Here is a 20,047-nt window from a genome sequence, read left to right on the forward strand (position 1 = left end):
AAAATGGAAGTGGTGACAGATTTTAATTTTGGGGGGGCTCCAAAATCACTGTGGATGGTGACTGCAGCCACAAAATTAAAAGGTACTTGCTCCTTCAAAGAAAAATTATGACAAACCTAGACAACATATTAAAAAACAGAGACATCACTTTGCCGACAAAGGTCTGTATAATCTAAGCAATGGTTTTTCCAGTAGTCATGTATGCATGTGAGAGTTGCACCACAAAGAAGGCTGAACACCAAAGAATTGATGCTCTTGAAGTGTGGTGTTGGAGAAGAGTCCCTTGAACAGCAAGGAGATCAAACCAGTCAATCCTAAAGGAAATCAGTCCTGAATATTCATTGGAAGGACTGATGCTGAAGCTCAATCCTTTGGCCACCTGATAAAAAGAGCCCACTCATTGGAAAAGACCCTAATGCTAGGAAAGGTTGAGGGCAAGAGGAGAAGGGGATGACAGGGGATCAGGTGGTTGGATGGTAGGACTTAGTGACTAAATCACCAGCAACAAATATACTCTCTGTACCTGCTTTGCTGATAGTTTTTTTTTCATCATAAATGGATGTTGCTAGCCCTGTGGTTCACTCTAGTCTGGTGTATTGTCTTTAATGTTCCCAGAGCACGTTATGTGTGCTTATACCTTAGATCCTTTGCATTTTTTGTTTCCTTTTATTGGAAAGCTTTTAACCGAGATATCCTAATGGCAAATTCTCTCATATCCTTTAGGCATTTACTCAAATGCCATTTTCTTAGTGCAGCCTGACTGACTGCCTTATGTAAAATGGCAATCTTCCTCAATAAGTTTTCCTGTCTTCTGTTGCTTCATTTTTTCTTCACAGTTTTTCAACCATCTAATATACTTTATATTTTTAATGTTTATTTTACTTTCTGTCACTTTCCTTTAGAGTGTAAGTTCTATGAAAGTTGGAACTTTTGTTTGTTTTATTCATTGTCAAACAATTGTTTTCCATTAAAGTACATGTCACATAGTGTATGTGTAGTATATATTTGTTGAATGATTGAATGCTTGAAGATGGGCCTCTGAAGACTGTATGTCTAGTGTGACAGGAAAGAGCTGTAGATACCCCATACTGTTCTATTATACAATGTAACCCTCTTAACATTAACTTTTACTAGAGTAAATTGCTTTACAATGTGTTGATTTCTGCTGGACAGCAAAGTGAATCAGTTATGTGTATACATAACTTCTTTTTTGGATTCCCTTTCCATTTAGGTCACCACAGAGCATAGAGTAGAGTTCCCTGTGCTTTAAAGTAGGCTCTTAGCTATCTATTTTATATATAGTAGTGTATATAAATCAATCTCAGTCCCCCAATGCATCCCATCTCCCCATCCCTCTTGGCATCCATATGTTTGTTCTCTACTTAATTTTATTATTCCAGATACTTATTGAAGTCCTTGCAGTGTACCATGCTTAGGAAAGACATTAAAGTTATAAATATTTATAAAGATGTAGTTTCTCTTCTTAAGGCATGCAGGTCAGTTGCAAGAAAGAGAACAACTTGATTATGTCAGGTACACAGAAAAGGGAGAGAGACGGCTTCTTGTGGAGGTGCCAGGAAATGCTTCCCAAAGAGTTAACAGTTAAACTTGGTCTGACATGATGCATAGTAGGTGTTTTCCAAATAAAGTAGGAAAGGGTAGTCTATGCAGATGGGATAGTAAAAGGCACAGCAGCAACAACAACCATGGCATTGAATTCAATATACCATGTATTCTTAAATGATCCCCTTAATCTCTTGGCATAGATACATTTTGCTAGTATTATTATTATGAGACAGTGGCAATGGCACCCCACTCCAGTACTCTTGCCTGGAAAATCCCATGGACGGAGGAGCCTGGTGGGCTGCAGTCCATGGGGTCGCACAGAGTTGAACACGATTGAGCGACTTCACTTTCACTTTTCACTTTCATGCATTGGAGAAGGAAACGGCAACCCACTCCAGTGTTCTTGCCTGGAGAATCCCAGGGACGGGGAAGCCTGGTGGGCTGCTGTCTATGGGGTGGCACAGAGTCGGACACGACTGAAGTGACTTAGCAGCAGCAGCAGCATTATATAGGGGAAAGAGCACAGGCATTATTGCTAATCAGCTTTGAGTTCAAATTTCAGCTTTATCAAAATATCTACATTATTTACCCTCTCTATCCATAAAATGTGAGTAATAAAACCTATAATATATGATTGTTCTGCATGTGTGGGTGCTAAGTCGCTTCAGTCATGTCTGACTCTTGAGATCCTATGGACTGTAGCCCGCCAGGCTCCTCCTCCATGAGATCCTCCAGTCAAGAATACTAGAGCGGGTTGCCATGCCTTCCTCCAGGGGATCTTCCTGAACCCACGTTTCTTATGTCGCCTTCATTGGCAGGTGGGTTCTTTAACACTAGCACCCCCTGGGGAGCCCAGGATTGTTCTGAGCATGTCATAAATGAAATAGTATATACTAATGCTCACCTCTGTAAATGACATGTAGTATGTGCTTCAGTTCAATTCTGTTCAGTCGCTCAGTCGTATCCGACTCTGCAACCACATGGACTGCAGCATGCCAGGACTCCCTGTCCATCACCAACTCCTGAAGTTTACTCAAACTCATGTCATTGAGTCGGTGATGACATCCAACCATCTCATCCTCTGTCATCCCCTTCTCCTCATGCCTTCAATCTTTCCCAGCATCAGGGTCTTTTCAAATGAGTCATTTCTTCACATCAAGTGGCCAAAGGATTGGAGTTTCAGCTTCAGCATCAGTCCTTCCAATGAATATTCAGGACTGATTTCCTTTAGGATGGACTGGTTGGATCTCCAACACCACAGTTCAAAAGCATCAATTCTTCAGTGCTCAGCTTTCTTTATAGTCCAGCTCTCACATCCATACATGACTACTGGAAAAGTCATAGCCTTGACTTGATGGACCTTTGTTGGCAAAGTAATGTCTCTGCTTTTTAATAAGCTGTCTAGGTTGGTCATAACTTTTTTTTTTTTCCCCCAATTGTAGCAAGTTATTTATTTATTTATTATTTTTTTATTTTATTTTATTTTTAAACTTTACATAATTGTATTAGTTTTGCCAAATATCAAAATGAATCTGCCACAGGTATACATGTGTTCCCCATCCTGAACCCTCCTCCCTCCTCCCTCCCCATACCATCCCTCTGGGTCGTCCCAGTGCACTAGCCCCAAGCATCCAGTATCGTGCATCGAACCTGGACTGGCAACTCGTTTCTTACATGATATTTTACATGTTTCAATGTCATTCTCCCAAATCTTCCCACCCTCTCCCTCTCCCACAGAGTCCATAAGACTATTCTATACATCAGTGTCTCTTTTGTCTCGCATACACGGGTTATTACCATCTTCCTAAATTCCATATATATGCGTTAGTATACTGTATTTATGTTTTTCCTTCTGGCTTACTTCACTCTGTATAATAGGCTCCAGTTTCATCCACCTCATTAGAACTGATTCAAATGTATTCTTTTTAATGGCTGAGTAATACTCCATTGTGTATATGTACCACAGCTTTCTTATCCATTCATCTGCTGATGGACATCTAGGTTGCTTCCATGTCCTGGCTATTATAAACAGTGCTGTGATGAACATTGGGGTACACGTGTCTCTTTCCCTTCTGGTTTCCTCAGTGTGTATGCCCAGCAGTGGGATTGCAGGATCATAAGGCAGTTCTATTTCCAGTTTTTTAAGGAATCTCACACTGTTCTCCATAGTGGCTGTACTAGTTTGCATTCCCACCAACAGTGTAAGAGGGTTCCTTTTCTCCACACCCTCTCCAGCATTTATTATTTGTAGACTTTTGGATCACAGCCATTCTGACTGGTGTGAAATAGTACCTCATAGTGGTTTTGATTTGCATTTCTCTGATAATGAGTGATGTTGAGCATCTTTTCATGTGTTTGTTAGCCATCTATATGTCTTCTTTGGAGAAATGTCTATTTAGTTCTTTGGCCCATTTTTTGATTGGGTCATTTATTTTTCTGGAGTTGAGCTGTAGGAGTTGCTTGTATATTTTTGAGATTAGTTGTTTGTCAGTTGCTTCATTTGCTATTATTTTCTCCCATTCTGAAGGCTGTCTTTTCACCTTGCTAATAGTTTCCTTTGATGTGCAGAAGCTTTAAGGTTAATTAGGTCCCATTTGTTTATTTTTTATTTTATTTCCAATATTCTGGGAGGTGGGTCATAGAGGATCCTGCTGTGATGTATGTCAGAGAGTGTTTTGCCTATGTTCTCCTCTAGGAGTTTTATAGTTTCTGGTCTTACATTTAGATCTTTAATCCATTTTGAGTTTATTTTTGTATGTGGTGTTAGAAAGTGTTCTAGTTTCATTCTTTTACAAGTGGTTGACCAGATTTCCCAGCACCACTTGTTAAAGAGATTGTCTTTAATCCATTGTATATTCTTGCCTCCTTTGCCAAAGATAAGGTGTCCATATGTGCGTGGATTTATCTCTGGGCTTTCTATTTTATTCCGTTGATCAATATTTCTGTCTTTGTGCCAGTACCATACTGTCTTGATAACTGTGGCTTTGTAGTAGAGCCTGAAGTCAGGTAGGTTGATTCCTCCAGTTCCATTCTTCTTTCTCAAGATCGCTTTGGCTATTCGAGGTTTTTTGTATTTCTATACAAATTGTGAAATTATTTGTTCTAGCTCTGTGAAGAATACTGTTGGTAGCTTGATAGGGATTGCGTTGAATCTATAAATTGCTTTGGGTAGTATACTCATTTTCACTATATTGATTCTTCCAATCCATGAACATGGTATATTTCTCCATCTATTAGTGTCCTCTTTGATTTCTTTCACCAGTGTTTTTATTTTTTTATATATAGGTCTTTAGTTTCTTTAGGTAGATATATTCCTAAGCATTTTATTCTTTCCGTTGCAATGGTGAATGGAATTGTTTCCTTAATTTCTCTTTCTGTTTTCTCATTATTAGTGTATAGGAATGCAAGGGATTTCTGTGTGTTGATTTTATATCCTGCAACTTTACTATAGTCATTGATTAGTTCTAGTAATTTTCTGGTGGAATCTTTAGGGTTTTCTATGTAGAGGATCATGTCATCTGCAAATAGTGAGAGTTTTACTTCTTCTTTTCCAATTTGGATTCCTTTTATTTCTTTTTCTGCTCTGATTGCTGTGGCCAAAACTTCCAAAACTATGTTGAATAGTAATGGTGAAAGTGGGCACCCTTGTCTTGTTCCTGACTTTAGAGGAAATGCTTTCAATTTTTCACCATTGAGGATAATGTTTGCTGTGGGTTTGTCATATATAGCTTTTATTATGTTGAGGTATGTTCCTTCTATTCCTGCTTTCTGGAGAGTTTTTATCATAAATGGATGTTGAATTTTGTCAAAGGCTTTCTCTGCATCTATTGAGATAATCATATGGTTTTTATTTTTCAATTTGTTAATGTGGTGTATTACATTGATTGATTGGTCATAACTTTTTTCCAAGAAGCAAGCATCTTTTAATTTCATGACTGCAGTCATCATCTCCAGTGATTTTGGAGCCCCCCAAAATACCAAATAGTAATTTTATTAATAAACTAATTATTTGTTTATTACTAAAATAATGATTAGTAAGCTAATTGTTTGTGTAGTATTAATGATGGTCAACTAACTGAACTAAAACCAAGCAGGAATACAAGCACCTTATATGCTAGTTTCCATTTTTTGAAGGGAGATGAGTACACTGGCAATTTCAGAAAAGAAAGGATAAACTAATTTTGACAGTTTTGAGACTTAAGATTATTGTTAGTTATATATAACCATAGCTGTCTAAATGATCTTCCCTAGTTGAAAGCCTTTGTAATGCCAAATGGTGTCATTTCAGATCAGCTCCTGGGTTGAAGTGAGACTAGGTTGAAGACTAAATTATAGATTTTCTTTCTATAAAGTCTTAGCAAATTTCAGATTGTGTATGCCCTCATGCAGTTACTGTGTGCTGCAATTCTGGACCATTCCGTAAAAAATGAATATAGACTGGGACCTAGATTGAAACTTATTGATGTCTTAAGAATGAAAATTGCACTATCTTAATGGAAAATTATTGAGTCTAGATGAATAATGGAGTAGCTTGATAACAACAATGGATTCTAGGTCAAGATATACTAGAATCTAGGTCTGCTGATCCTACAAGTGTGACCTTGGGTAAATCATTATACCTCTCTGGGTCTTTGCTATCTCATCTACAAAATAGGAACAACAGTCCTTCATATGCCTACCCCTCAGAGTTGTTGTACATATAAAATGAGATAATGAACATAGAAATGCTCTGCAAACTAGCCAATGCTACAGGTGTGTAGAGTTTGTTATTACTAGCAGTACTCACAACAAACAGTTGAGAAGCTTAGTTTCTTAGCTAGTTCTGCCACTTATTTCAAGTAAGAATTTATGCAAATCATTTCCTTCTTGCCTATCTCAGTTCCCTTTAAAAATTTTTTTTTAATTGAAGTATAGTTGATTTAAAATATTGTGTTAGTTTTAGGTGTGCAGTGAAGTGTAGATCTCAGTTTCTTAATATGTGAAATTAAGTAGTTCATTTGAGTTATTGATTCTTAATTGGAAGGTGGATGCTGCCTTGAAGATGTTTTTCAAACCTCACTTTTTCTTCCCTTTGGAGAGTATTTGATATACTCTCTCACATCAGGAGGTATAGTTTCAGTGTTAAGAATCATTTCTACAGTAATCTGTAGGCAGGCTCATTCCTTGGATAGGGCAACCAAGATGGTCTTTCTGGGCATCTTGTTTGAAGTAAGATGTGGACTCATGAGGTGAGCTTGCTACTGTTTTCTGAAATCATTTAAATTTAAGCTTAAAATTTCTTTTTTTAATGGTTACATAAAGTGACTCATGAAAGATGCCAGTAATATGGCCTTCTTTTAAAAATATATTTATTTTTGTCTGTGCTGGGTCTTCTTTGCTATACATTGGGCTTTCTCTAGTTGTGGCAAGCAGAGGCTAGTCTCTAGTTATGATGCATGGGCTTCTCATTGCGGTAATTCTTGTGTTGTGGAGCATGGGCTCTAGGGTGCAGGCTTCAGTAGTTGTGGAGCATGAGCTTAGTTGCCCTGTGGCGTGTGGAATCTTCCTGGACTTGGGATTGAACCCTTGTCCCTTCATAGGCAGGCAGATTCTTAACAACGTGCGTGCGTGTGTGTGTGTGTGTGCGCATGTGCACATGCCTGCTCAGTTGTGTCTGACTCTTTATGACTCCATGGACTGTAGCTCATCAGGGTCCTCTGTCCATGGAATTTTCCAGGCAAGAATACTGGAGTGGGTTGCCATTTTCTACTCAAGGGCTTAACTACTAGATCACCAGGAAAGTCCTGTGTGGCTTCCTTTTATGTATAATTGAGATATCAGCTGGACACCAGCTTTGCATCCTTCTAGGAATGGCCTATGTGAAAGCGTCCTGTCCTATTGGTGGAAAACAGAATGAAAAGCAGAGGACAAGATAGGGACTTCCATCTTGTACACATCAGGCTTGAAACTTAAAATCTCTGAGACATTTAAAATAATTTTAATTTTCAGTGATTTAAAATTCCAGGTTCAGCAGTGCCTATTGCTTAAGCTAATATCCAGGTGTTCTAATATTTTATCTTGGTGTAGCTATCACTCAAATGTCAAAAGCTCATTATAGATGTCATAAACAAAATCAGTATTGAGTAAGGAAGATCATGGTATTAACTGCAAGTGCTGCACTTTTGTTTTGATTTGACATTATATTTGGTGACTGCTTGACATATTTTCATTGTATCAAGTTGTAATTAATCAAATCTTGCAGTGACACCTCACTCTTTCTCAGAGACTATAATTGTACTACTTAATGGTGACTTAGTTCTTTTTTTGGAAAGGAATAGTATGCAAAAATAGGCAGATAGTTAGACTGGTACCAGGTAATGAGTTTTCTCTTGTCTCATCAGTTTAAAGAAATGCCAAACTAAGGATGGATGAAATATATTATATGTATTTGTATGTGTGTATTTTTTTTTCCCACTGAATTCAGTTTTGTTTAGAAGAGAAATGCAAGCATTGGATGGGGAAATAGGAAATTTGAGCTAAATATGTGATTTTCTATTTGACTTATTCTGGGAGAGAAAGGAGCAGGGCAGGTTCATGTTAGGACTTTTCAAGATGTTTTTTAAAAATAGGAGATGGTCAATAACTACAGAGATAATTGAATACCCCTGGTTTTCTCATCTCAATTTGCTCAACTGAAAGCAAAGAGTTGGATAAGCAGATGCCTTAGTACCTTCCAAGGCTGGTGTTCTAAGATTTTAAATAGCATTCTAAAAAGAACTGCTTCTTTCTGCAAAGCTGCTTCTCATTTTATGGATGCTTATAGATCACCAGTGGGCTTCCTTTACATTCCACCTGTTAGAACTTTATGAATAGTGAATGCAAACAGTCTTGGGCTGTGTAAACTCATGTCTCTTTTGCATAGATTTTCCTTTGCCTTGAAATTCCTTTCTGTTCCTTCTCTATTTACCTTTTGTCCTCTGTTAAGGAAGAGTTAAGCATTTCTTTTCTTTCCCCATCCATTGCATTTCTTAGATCTTAGCACACTGGATCCTGATTGTTTATTTGTACCTATTTTTCACCCCATGAAATGCAGGCTTTATTTCATAGGCAGACTGTTTTATATGTTATAATGTCTACAGCAATCAATACCTTGACAAATTAGGTGCTCTGTAAATATTTACTGAATATTTGTTGAAGTTTATTGATCTCTGAAAAAAAACTTTTACATTTGAAAGGGAGATAGAAATTAAAGTTGGGGTAGTACCTAAGGCATGACTTAAAACTCTCTTCTTCAGAATACAAAGGCTAGATTACAGACCATCAAAATTCTATGGAAATGAGTGGTGAAATGAACTATATGAATCAGAGAAGGGTGTAAACTCTTTATCTTAACTTTTTAAATGTTATAGTCAGTAGCCTTGTCGAAGCTTTCACTAGTGAATTTGGAATGTATGTCTTTATCATTCTTAATGAATTTCTAGCTAAAGCTTTATCAACTTTCTTGATCATTTCAAGAGTTACATTTTGATTTCATCAAATTTCTATAGATTTTCTGTTTTATATTTTATTGATTTCCACTCTAATATTATTATCTCACATTTTCTGCTTACTTTGTGTTTGTTTTACTATTCTTTGCTAGCTTCTTGAAGTGGGTTGGATTATTAATTTTATATTTCTTCCTTTTAAGTAAAGCAATTAACCCTAGCTTCATTGTGGTATAACTGACAAGATTGTAAGATATTTAAAATGTGCAATATGGATGTACTGAACAGAACCTTCGCAGCCGGAGCAGTGAGGACCGTCTGTGTGGACCCCGGCCGGGCCCCGGGGGCGGTAACGGTGGGCTGGTCGGCGGGGGGCATGGGAACCCTCCAGGGGGAGGAGGGTCGGGCCCCAAGGCCCGGGCCGCCGTGGTCCCCCGACCCCCAGCGCCCGCTGGGGCCCTCCGAGAGAGCACCGGCCGAGGCACTGGCATGAAATACAGGAACCTAGGAAAGTCTGGTCTTCGGGTATCCTGCCTTGGCCTAGGTACCTGGGTCACATTTGGTTCTCAGATCTCAGATGAGACAGCAGAGGATGTGCTGACAGTAGCCTATGAGCACGGTGTAAACCTGTTTGATACCGCCGAAGTGTATGCCGCAGGAAAGGCTGAAAGAACCCTAGGAAACATCCTCAAGAGCAAAGGATGGAGGAGATCAAGCTATGTCATCACCACCAAGATTTTTTGGGGAGGACAGGCAGAAACCGAGCGAGGCTTGAGCCGCAAACACATCATTGAAGGCTTGCGAGGATCCCTGGAACGCCTCCAGTTGGGATATGTGGACATCGTCTTTGCCAATCGTTCAGATCCCAACAGTCCCATGGAGGAGATTGTACGAGCCATGACCTACGTCATCAACCAGGGCCTGGCCCTATACTGGGGGACATCCCGATGGGGGGCTGCAGAAATCATGGAGGCCTACTCCATGGCCAGACAGTTCAATCTGATCCCTCCAGTGTGTGAACAAGCTGAGCACCATCTGTTTCAGAGAGAGAAGGTGGAGATGCAGCTGCCAGAGCTCTACCACAAGATTGGTGTTGGCTCAGTCACCTGGTCCCCTCTGGCTTGTGGCCTCATCACTAGCAAGTATGATGGGCGAGTCCCAGATACCTGCAGGGTCACCATCAAGGGCTACCAGTGGCACAAAGACAAAGTGCAAAGTGAGGATGGCAAGAAACAACAAGCCAAAGTCATGGACCTCCTCCCCATCGCTCACCAGCTGAGCTGCACTGTGGCGCAGCTTGCTATTGCGTGGTGTCTCCGCAGTGAAGGGGTCAGCTCGGTCTTGCTGGGGGTGTCCAGTGCGGAGCAGCTGGTGGAGCATCTGAGCGCCCTGCAGGTGCTGAGTCAGCTGACCCCGCAGACGGTGATAGAGATAGACGGGCTCCTGGGCAACAAGCCTCATCCCAAGAAATAGTCCACCTGGGACGCAGGAACCCGAACCCGAACCCGAACCCGGATCCGGTTCCACTGCGCTCACAGAAACGCGTCTCCGCCTCTGCCTCCCTCCCGCTCCGGATCCCTCCACGCAGCGGCGGAGACAGGGCGACCCCGCCCACTAACGAGTTCCAGCTTTGAGTAGCGATAGCATGAACAAAGCCATATCCTCCCGCAGTGGGGCTTGAGAGGGAAAGTAGTCCGCCGCCCCCTGCTACGTCCACCTAGGCCTTCCTGCTAATCCTGGGCATGAGCTACTGGGCCGTCCCCTCTCTGCTACTTGGTCTCGCTCCTTTTATCGCCAAGGTCCAGGGAAAAACAAAAAGGCATATACAAGACCTATGCAGAGTACCTCAAAAGTGGCCCTTGAAATGTCATCAAGGAGTTGTGAGTTCTAATAAGAAGTGAGTTGTGGTGTCACCTGGAAAAAAGGAAATGGGACTCTTAAATTCGTTACAAAGGAAGCCAGGCTGGTCCTGGCAGGAAGTAAATGATGACTTTTGGGAAACTGGGACCCTGCCTCAGCCAGGACGTGGAGAAAGGCATAAAACTAGAATTCGTATTGATGCTTTGTTCTTGCGGAGAGGGGTAGACTGGAGTGCAGTAGCAAAGCATCAGTGAGGGAAATTTGATGGTCAGTGTATAGAGTGTCCTGGCGGAAGTGGCCAGGAAGACCTGGAAAGCACACTGGGCCTCACTTGAAAACAGTGACAGCCTTTAGTCACGGCAGGGAAATGGGGCTAACATAAAAGGTCTGGAGATAAACTTTTGAGCCTTGAGCAGGACTTCCTACCTGGCAGGGAGGACTGTAGTCTTCCTCCTGGCAATAATCTTAAAGCAATAATGATCAAGACTTCCCAGGAACTGTAAATAAAATCTCAGCTTGATCATTAAAAAAATAAATAAATAAAAATAAAATGTGCAATATGATGAATTGGTATATGTATGCATCATGAAAGAATTCTCCCCATTAAGTTTATTAATAAAGTATTTACAGCTATAGAAAAGTGAAAGTGTAAGTGGCTCAGTCGGACCTGACTCTTTGCGACCCCATGGACTGTCCATGGAATTCTCCAGGCCAGAATACTGGAGTGGGTAGCCTTTCCCTTTTCCAGGGGATCTTCCCAACCCAGGGATCAAACCCAGGTCTCCTGCATGGCAGGCAGATTCTTTACCAGCTGAGCCACAAGGGAAACTTTGCAGCTGTAAGTTTCACCTGAAGGACTGTTTTAGCTGTATTACATTTTATTTTTATTATTTAGCCTTGTTTTCTACATATGACCTCTTTGTCTGCTTTGCTAAGTGATCAGTCAATAATCTGTAGAGCACCTGTGCTGAAACACCTCAAGCCCTTAAGGCTTCCACCCTCTTGCCAATGGATCAACGTGAAGGTTGGAAAGTTAGTTCTCAAGTTTGCTTTGGCTTTTACTTTTTGCTGGTCTCTCTCAAGTCTCCAGTCTTCTGATCCATGCTTATAGTTTTCCAGTAAGCCAGGGAGGGCTATGTGGCAAGTTTATTTCAGTCCTACGCTGACCTTTGCATTTCCAGAATTTCTTTAAATGGCTAACTGTTCCATTATAGCCTTAGTTGAAAGTGCAGCCTCAGACCCGCAAAACTGTAGGATTTCCTCACTTGTTTTCTACCAAGTTAACTACTTTTAACTAAAAAGCTGTGGGCTATTGTCCCTGTGTCCGAAATCAAGACCACCTGTCTAGTTGGATAGCTGCTGGGATTTTTTAGTCTTCCCCACATTGATGAAACTGTAGTTCTCATCTGTGGAGCTGGAAAGTGGGGTGAGAGTAGCCTCATGCAGGAAGGCTGCAGACTTCTGTTATTCTTACCCAAATCTCTAACAAATTGTCAAGAATAAATGCTTTTTATTCTGTTGTGTGCCTTTTGCTTAACTTCCAGAGACCCAAAGTGGTTGTTTCGGATAGCTGTGTTCAGTTTTGTACTTGTGTTTTGTGGAGAGGATTCATTTACTCCTTCTCAATGCCATAGCCAGAAATTCTTTCTGCAGTGCTTAAATGCAAATAGTTGCTATAGAGAAGAGCAGCACTGGCGCCAATATATTCATGTATTTTACAGTGCCTGTGTAGCCCCTTCCTTATCTTGCAGTCCTCTCAACTATTTTTCCAGAAAGGTAGAATGATATAGTAAGAAGAGAAAAAACTTTGGAGATTGATAGCCCTGGGTATAGATCTTAATAATATCTCTGTACTTGTGGGAATTTAATTTCTCTGAATCTCAGTTTACAAATCTGTAAAGTGGATGCAATAATAGTTACCTCATTTATAAGTTTACCTGATAACATATTCAGAATACCTAATACAGTGTCTGGCATGTGGTAGATAACTAGTCAATCACTGTTTTCTCTTCTCTTCCCTTCTGTTGTCTATCATCACAGTTTCTGAAGCACATAGATTCAGCAAGATGCTATTTATAGGTCAAAGAACTCAAAGGACTCTGTTATTACAAGCAGTCAAATAAGCAGGAAAACTTGTTTCTTTCCAGTGTTAGTGTTAATACAGTACTGTATTTTACATTTTCCATTGTGGGCCAATGGACATGTGGCTTTGCCCACACGTTGGCATTTGAACTTCTTTTCACTATGAAGTGAAAACTTTTTTCAATGCACATTTAATTATGCCATTTACTGGCTTCAAATCAGCCCTTAGGATAAAACCCAAGTTCCTCAAAATAACATGCAGGATCCTTCATGAGTTGGCCACTCTGTACACTTCTACCCTCAGTTATCCCTGTTCTCCCTAAGTTTTAACCTTACTGTAATTTTCCCTGACTAAAGCAAAGTGGAGAGAAGGCAATGGCACCCCACTCCAGTACTCTTGCCTGGAAAATCCCATGGACAGAGGAGCCTGGTAGGCTGCAGTCCATGGGGTCGCTGGGAGTCGGACATGACTGAGCGACTTCACTTTCACTTTTCACTTTCATGCATTGGAGAAGGAAATGGCAACCCACTCCAGTGTTCTTGCCTAGAGAATCCCAGGGACGGGGGAGCCTGGTGGGCTGCCGTCTATGGGGTCGCACAGAGTTGGACATGACTAAAGCGACTTAGCAGCAGCAGCAGCAAAGTAAAGTGGAAGTCACTCAGTCGTGTTTGATTTTTTGGGACCCCAGAGACTATAGCCTGCCAGGCTTCTCTGTCCATGGGATTCTCCAGGCAAGAATACTGGAGTGGGTCGCTATTCGCTTCTCCAGGAGATCATTCCAACCCAGGGACTGAACCCAGGTCTCCTGCATTGCAGACAGATTCTATACCATCTGAGCCACCAGGGAAGCCCCTGGCTATGCCAGGCTTTCATTCTTCCATTCCCTTTGCTCATATTGCTCCCTCTGTATGTATTCAGGAATTCTATCCTCTCTTATTTGATCATTTCCTATTCATCTTTCAGCTCAGTGCCTATCCTCTCAGCACACTATGTTATAAAGAACAGTGTGTGTATGTCTTTTCCATTAGACTGAGAGCTACTTGAGAGCAGAGATATTTATTTAATATTTGTATCTCCACTGCTTTGATCATAATTTCCTCATACAAATGAGGGAACTTACCCCACACAGCATAAAAGATGATGGATGGTAGAACAATCATCTCAATATAGCAATGAGTTTTGACACAATTAAACTTCCTAAAGTCCAAACCCATTTTGCTTAATCAGAAAAGAAAAAAAACAATCCAGCTGTGTCTAACAAAAGAAATGCCGCCTTCTTCCTCCTCTGTTAAGGGAGTTAGGCAAACAGTGTATTTCTTGTTTGTTATGTTGGCATGATTGGGATTCAGACTTGGATTCCTGCAATGTGGGGACTGGTAAGTGTGCTTCTCATCAACACAGGTGTGGGATTTTAGGTGAAAGCATCTTATTTTCATAGAAGGGCCATTTCGGTGCTATGTCCCTCATTATAGTAAACTGTTGGCAATCACTGATGTGATTACAGACAGTAGCTTTCTGTTTAAGGAAAATGTTGGGCAGTTTCTGGTAGATTTCTGACACACCATTACAAAATTCTTCCTGTTAGCAGGTAGAAGAAAGAAAAGTGGATGTGAACACATTAGTATCAGAATTGCATGTCAAAAAATATACAGCAAAGTTCAATTTATTTCTACAATAATAAGCAAGGTAGAAAGTAACTTGACAATTATTTCTCCTTCTCTTGCTTGTTTTTTTCAGTGACGAACATTCCAATATGTAGAGTGATGACCTATATGGGAAAAGAATCTAAAAAAGAGTGGATATATGTATATGTATAACTGATTCACTTTGCTATATAGCAGAAAACTAACACAGCATTGTAAATCAAATATAGTATAATAAAATTGTTTTTAAATTAAAAGAAAATAAACTTATTTAGATGCCTTTTAGTAAATAACAGCCTGTGCTCCTCATGTCAGTTCAGTTGAGTTCAGTCGCTTAGTCGTGTCCGACTCTTTTCGCCCCATGAATCGCAGCACGCCAGGCCTCCTTGTCCATCACCAACTCCCGGAGTTCACTCAGACTCACGTCCATCAAGTCAGTGATGCCATCCAGCCATCTCATCCTCTGTCATCCCCTTTTCCTCCTGCCCCCAATCCCTCCCAGGATCAGAGTCTTTTCCAATGAGATTAAATCCTTTCTTAGGTGGGAATGAATATTTTATAGTTCTCTCTGTAAAAGAAAGAATAAAAAGTTATATAATTTTTGATGAAATAAAAAAAGGCCAGCATAAGAGTTAAAGGGTATAAATTCTAATACTTACATGTTAATTGTATGACCTTAACAAGTTATAAGTACTTGGGGCTTCATTTTATTCAGCTATATAAACTAATGATGGTGATACTCTCTACCATTTATTGAATATCTGAAATGGGCTTTGATCTATGTGTGTAGTATAAATTATATCATTGCATATTCATAGTATGTTAATTACTAACTGTATCCCCATTTAACAGATAAGGCAAATGATGTTCAGGAAGGTTAAGTAACGTGTTCAAGGCTGCATAAAGAGTAAAAGAGCAGGACAAAACCCTACATCTTTTGGTCTTTCATGTCTTTGCTCTTTTTTCTTCACTTCTTTTCTTTTATTTAATCTCAGTGATGTTAATAATCTGTCTTGCAGAACTACAGTAATGAACTTATAGATTTGAAAGAGCTTTTATGCATACACATTTAAGACATTGTTACTTCTATTTAAATTTCAACTTGGTATCACTGAATTGAAATGGGATTTTTTCTATTAATGTAAAGTAGAGAAACTACACAAATTTGTGGTCTTGTATGGTTTAAAAGTTATATCTTTAGCTTTTCCTGAATGGTATTTTTTTTCCTACTACACCTGCAGTGTTGTATTCTATACTGTTATGTCCTTATAAAATTTGTGCTTAAATTTTTCATAGCTCTATTTTCATATATTTTAAGGATAGGTCTATATATGTTAAAGAGAATAGAAAGCTTTATAGCAATACCTGAATATACAATTTGAACAGTGCTTAAACATGAATTGTATTGTTTTTTCAAAACCACTTTATTATTTTGATAATTAGGAAATGAATATCTTTATTCCCATCTTACAAATGAGGCAGCTAAGGTTTAGAGAAGCTTCCTCTAGTTGACAAAGCATATTAGTGGCAGAGGTCAAGAACCCAGGACTTCTATTCCAATTATAATGTGCTTTCTACTATTCTAATACTAAGTTTTTGAGGCAGCTATGGTATAGTGGTTACTCCTACAGGCTCCTGAATTAAACTTCTTGGGTTCAAATTTTGACTCATTTTATTTTTATTGGTCAGATAATTGGAACAATGAAATATTCAACCTCTTGGTAACTCCAGCTTTTCATCTAGAAAATGAAGATTGTAATAATATCTATTATCAGATCAGTTCAGTTGCTCAGTTATGTCTGACTCTTTGTGACCGCATGGACTGCAGCATGCCAGGCCTCCCTGTCCATCACCAATTTCCCAGAGTTTACTCAAACTCATGTCCGTTGAGTCGGTGATGCCATCCAACCATCTCATCCTCTGTCATCCCCTTTTCCTCCCACCTTCAATCTTGCCCAGGATCAGAGTCTTTTCCAATGAGTCATTTCTTCCCATCAGGTGGCCAAAATATTGGAGTTTCAGCTTCAACATCAGACCTTCCAATGAATATTCAGGACTGATCTCCTTTAGGATGGACTGGTTGATTCTCCTTGCAGTCCAAGGGACTCTCAAGAGTCTTCTCCAACACAACAGTTCAAAAGCATCAACTCTTTGGCACTCAGCTTTCTTTATAGTCCAACTTTCACATCCATAGATGACTACTGAAAAACCATAGCCCTAACTAGATGGACCTTTGTTGGCCAAGTAATGTCTCTGCTTTTTAATATGCTGTCTAGGTTGGTCATAACTTTCCTTTCAAGGAGGTTGGTCATAACTTCCCTTCCATTTCTTCTAAGTGATTCCTGCCCACAGTAGTAGATATAATGGTCATCTGAGTTAAATTCACCCATTCCAGTTCATCTTAGTTCACTGATTCCTAGAATATGCTGTCTAAGTTGGAGCAAGTGTATTTTAATTTCATGGGTGCAGTCACCATCTGCAGTGATTTTGGAGCCCCCAAAAGTAAAGTCTGTCAGTGTTTCCCCATCAATTTGCCATGAAGTTATGGGACCAGATGCCATGATCTTAGTTTTCTGAATGCTGAGTTTTAAGCCAACTATTTCACTCTCCTCTTTCACATTCATCAAGAGGCTCTTTAGTTCTTCTTCACTTTCTGCCTTAAGGGTGATGTCATCTGCATATCTGAGGTTATTGATATTTCTCCCAGCAATCTTGATTCTTGCTTGTGGCTCATCCAGCCCAACATTTCTCATATGTACTCTGCATAGAAGTAAATAAGTAGGGTGACAATATACAGCGTTGACCAACTCCTTTCCCTATTTGGAAGCAGTCTGTTGTTCCATGTCCTGTTTAACTGTTGCTTCCTGACCTGCATACAGATTTCTCAAGAGGCAGGTCAGGTGGTCTGGTATTCCCATCTCTTTCAGAATTTTCCACAGTTCATTGTGATCCACACAGTCAAAGGCTTTGGCATAGTCGATAAAACAGAAGTAGATGTTTTTCTGGAATCCTCTTGCTTTTTTTCGATGATGCCAATTGTATGTTGGCAATTTGATCTCTAGTTCTTCTGCCTTTTCTAAAACCAGCTTGAACATCTGGAATTTCACTGTTCATGTAGTGTTGAAGCCTGGTTTTTGAGCATTACTTTACTAGCATGTGAAATGAGTGCAATTGTGCAGTGGTTTGAGCATTCTTTGGCATTGCCTTTCTTTGGGATTGGAATGAAAACTGACCTTTTCCAGTCCTGTGGCCACTGCTGAGTTTTCCATATTTGCTGGCGTATTGAGTGCAGGAGTTTCACAGCATCACCTTTTAGGATTTGAAATAGCTCAGCTGGAACTCCATCACCTCCACTAGCTTTGTTCATAGTGATGCTTCCTAAGGCCCACTTGACTTCACATTCCAGGATGGTCTCCCTCTAGGTGAGTGATCATACCATCGTGCTTATCTATCTTTATGCCTTTTTGTACTGTTCATGGGGTTTCAAGACAGAATACTGAAGTGGTATGCCGTTCCCTTCTCCAGTGGACCACGTTTTGTCAGAACTCTCCACCATGACCCGTCCACTTTGGGTGGCCCTACATGGCCTGCTGCAGGGTTGGGGGCACTAAGTGTAGCAGTGCCTGCATCAAACCTTTTGAAGGAGGTTGTCATTGTTTTCATTACCTCCACCATAGTTTAAGAAAGAAAGAAATTGAAGTCACGCAGTCATGTCTGACTCTTTGCAAGCCCATGGACTGTAGCCTGCCAGGATCCTCTGTCCATGGGATTTTCCAGGCAAGAATACTGGAGTGGGTTGCCATTTCCTTCTCTAGGAGATCTTTACCATCCAGGGATTGAACCCAGGTCTCTTGCATTGTAGGGAGACACTTTACCATCTGAGCCTTCAGGGAAGTCTCCCACCATAGTTTGAGACAGTGCACTAAGTCATGTCTGACTCTTGCGACTCCATGGACTGTAGCCTTCCAGGGCTCCTCTGTCTGTGGGATTCTCCAGGCAAGAATACTGGAGTGGGTTGCCATTTCCTTCTCCAGGGGATCTTCCCGACCCAGGAATCGAACCCAGGTCTCCAGCATTGCAGGCAGATTCTCTACCGACTGGGGTGGGGGGTCAGTGTAAGAACAAGAAAGCAAATAGAACAGGGTGGACAAAGAGTGGAATGATTAAGATTAATGGAGGCTCTAACTGGATCCATTTTGCCATGGCTCCCTGGCCTTTGCAGGCTCTCAACAATCACATGAGATTTTAGGAATGCACCACACAGAACTGATTAGTGAAAGGATATACCACATAGAACTGATTTGTTAAATATCACCCCTCCCTTACCCTCTGCCTCCAACATACTTCCTAGAGTACTACAGGCAGGGAAGACCTAAACTATTGGGAGGAATCCCTAACACTTTTACAGAGTAGAATTCGGCTAAGTCCAGAAAGGTTCCTTCTTTTAAGGGTTTTGGGAAATTAGACACTGTGATTTTGTTAGTGTTGGTGACGTTTGTTTGGAGCAAATTCAGCTCCAGGAGCTGCACGGTTGAATTCAGAAGCAGTTCGGTTGCAGTTCAGTTGCTCAGTCGTGTCCGACTCTTTGGACCCCATGAATTGAGCACTCCAGGCTTCCCTGACCATCACCAACTCCTGGAGTTCACCCAAACTCATGTCCACCGAGTCAGTGATGCCATCCAGCCATCTCATCATCTGTCATCCCCTTCTCCTCCTGCACCCAATCCCTCCCAGCATCAGAGTCTTTTCCAATGAGTCAACTCTTCGCATGAGGTGGCCAAAGTATTGGAGTTTCAGCCTCAGCATCAGTCCTTCCAAAGAACACCCAGGACTGATCTCCTTTAGAATGTACTGGTTGGATCTCCTTGCAGTCCAGAGGACTCTCAAGAGTCTTCTCCAACACCACAATTCAACAGCATCAATTCTTCGGTGCTCAGCTTTCTTCACAGTCCAACTTTCACATCCATACATGACCACTGGAAAAACCATAGCCTTGACTAGACAGACCTTTGTTGGCAAAGTAATGTCTCTGCTTTTGAATATGCTATCTAGGTTGGTCATAACTTTCCATCCAAGGAGTAAGCGTCTTTTAATTTCATGGCTGTAATCACCATCTACAGTGATTTTGGAGCCCCCCAAAATAAAGTCTGACACTGTTTCCACTGTTTCCCCATCTATTGGCCATGAAGTGATGGGACCAGATGCCATGATCTTCGTTTTCTGAATGTTGAGCTTTAAGCCAACTTTTTCACTCTCCTCTTTCACTTTCATCAAGAGGCTCTTTAGTTCTTCTTCACTTTCTGCCATAAGGGTGGTGTCATCTGCATATCTGAGGTTATTGATATTTCTCCCGGCAATCTTGATTCCAGCTTGTGCTTCTTCCAGCCCAGCGTTTCTCATGATGTACTCTGCATAGAAGTTAAATAAGCATG

The 20,047-nt window shown here is 40.7% G+C and overlaps 1 protein-coding gene and 1 pseudogene across 1 annotated transcript in view; both read left to right on the forward strand.

Annotated features, from left to right (window-relative positions):
* Positions 1-20,047, forward strand: part of AGBL4 (AGBL carboxypeptidase 4) — a 1,467,493-nt gene that overhangs the window by 281,487 nt on the left and 1,165,959 nt on the right. The window lies entirely within an intron of this gene.
* Positions 9,399-10,652, forward strand: LOC138986124 (voltage-gated potassium channel subunit beta-3 pseudogene; annotated as a pseudogene).

This window comes from Bos mutus, chromosome 3, assembly GCF_027580195.1.
Source record: "Bos mutus isolate GX-2022 chromosome 3, NWIPB_WYAK_1.1, whole genome shotgun sequence".
NCBI lineage: Eukaryota > Metazoa > Chordata > Mammalia > Artiodactyla > Bovidae > Bos > Bos mutus.